Source organism: Octodon degus, unplaced genomic scaffold, assembly GCF_000260255.1.
Source record: "Octodon degus isolate 3935 unplaced genomic scaffold, OctDeg1.0 scaffold00024, whole genome shotgun sequence".
Classification (NCBI taxonomy): domain Eukaryota; kingdom Metazoa; phylum Chordata; class Mammalia; order Rodentia; family Octodontidae; genus Octodon; species Octodon degus.
The window spans coordinates 5,245,014-5,246,415 of record NW_004524600.1 but is presented as its reverse complement, the minus strand read 5'-3'; the positions used below and the strand labels follow the sequence as shown (position 1 = coordinate 5,246,415).

Below are 1,402 nucleotides of genomic sequence, written 5' to 3'. Positions count from 1 at the left end.
TTTTTTTTTAAACCTGTTAATTTCTAAGTATTTGGGGATTTTCCGGCTTTCTGTTATGGATTTTAATTCCATTGTGGTCTAGGATCACATACTGTATGATTTACCCTGTTTAGGAGAATATACCTTTAATTTTTTAAACTAAAAAACTTCTTTGCAGTGCCAGGGCTGAAACCTACGGCCTTGTACATGATAGGCACACGCCCTCCTACTGACATATTCCCTTCCTTTATATGTGTTAAAGCATGTTTTACAGTTCAGAATATGGTCTACCCAGTGTGTCTGAAAATAATGAGTACTCTGCTGTTGTTGGATGAGGCAGTCAACAGCTGCCCACCATATTCAGTTGGTTGATGGTGCTGTCAAGTTCAATTGTGTTCTTCCTCACTGCCCTACTGGATCTATTTCACTGGGGGAGGGATGTTATGTTCTTAAAAGACAAATTTAATGATTTATGGAATAACTGTTCCTTTCTAGAAGAATTCCAGAACATGTTATCAATGCCAATCAACTTAAATTTTCAATTTTTTCTCAACCTTGTGCATTTTTAGGCTTCCATATGTCCAGTACATAAAGGTAAAACAGATATAAGCCTGAGACCCGTGGACTGAGACCCCATCTAAAACCACATGGACAAGGCTGTGTATGTGCCTGTGCACACACCTCTGAAGGGAAAATCTACAGATTTCATCAGATTTTCCAAAGGGCTTGAAATTTACCATCTCTCAATCAAGATCAACAGAAAGAAAACCTTCCTCCCCATTTTGCAGTTGGGCCCAAGGAAAACATCTCCCCAGGGGCATTCACTCTCTCCACTGGAGGTGAACCTAAGCACCTAGACTCCAGAGCTAGTCCCAGTTTTATTTACAGGGCACTAGGCAACTTTAGTTTCTTTTGTCACTCAAGAAGAGGGGCAAGCTCATCAAGTATCTAGTACTACCCTGTCTTGAGAGGCCTACAGACAACCAGCAGAGGGCACCAGGTGGCTGATTTAGAACCAGAGTTGCTTTCCAGTGAGTGTGTCTAGAGGAACATCTTCCTGTTACCCCTGTTACCTATCATAACAGAAGTTGTATCAGGCAACTCTCAGTACTATCTATTCAAGATATCCCTCTATCTAAAGGAACAGGGGAAGGAACTGAGAAGCCTGTTCTTTTAGAAAACTTACTTAAACTTTGATAATTCTACAACAAACAGTGCTTTAGACAGAAGCTATTGTGTAATATTAGTAAAGGAAAACCTGGAAGTTTTATTTTAAAAAAAGAAAGAAAAAAAGCACTTTTTTAAAAAATTTTTTTTTTCTTTTTTTTTGAACCAGGGATTGAACTCAGGCTCTTGTGCTTGCCAGGCAAGCACTTATTCTACTGAGCTATCTCTCCAGCCCCTAAGAAACCACATGCTTTTT

At 39.4% G+C, this 1,402-nt stretch overlaps 1 protein-coding gene across 1 annotated transcript in view; it reads right to left on the bottom strand.

The window, feature by feature from the left end:
* The window catches only part of Snx9 (sorting nexin 9), a 107,231-nt gene that overhangs the window by 74,331 nt on the left and 31,498 nt on the right, over nucleotides 1-1,402 (bottom strand). The window lies entirely within an intron of this gene.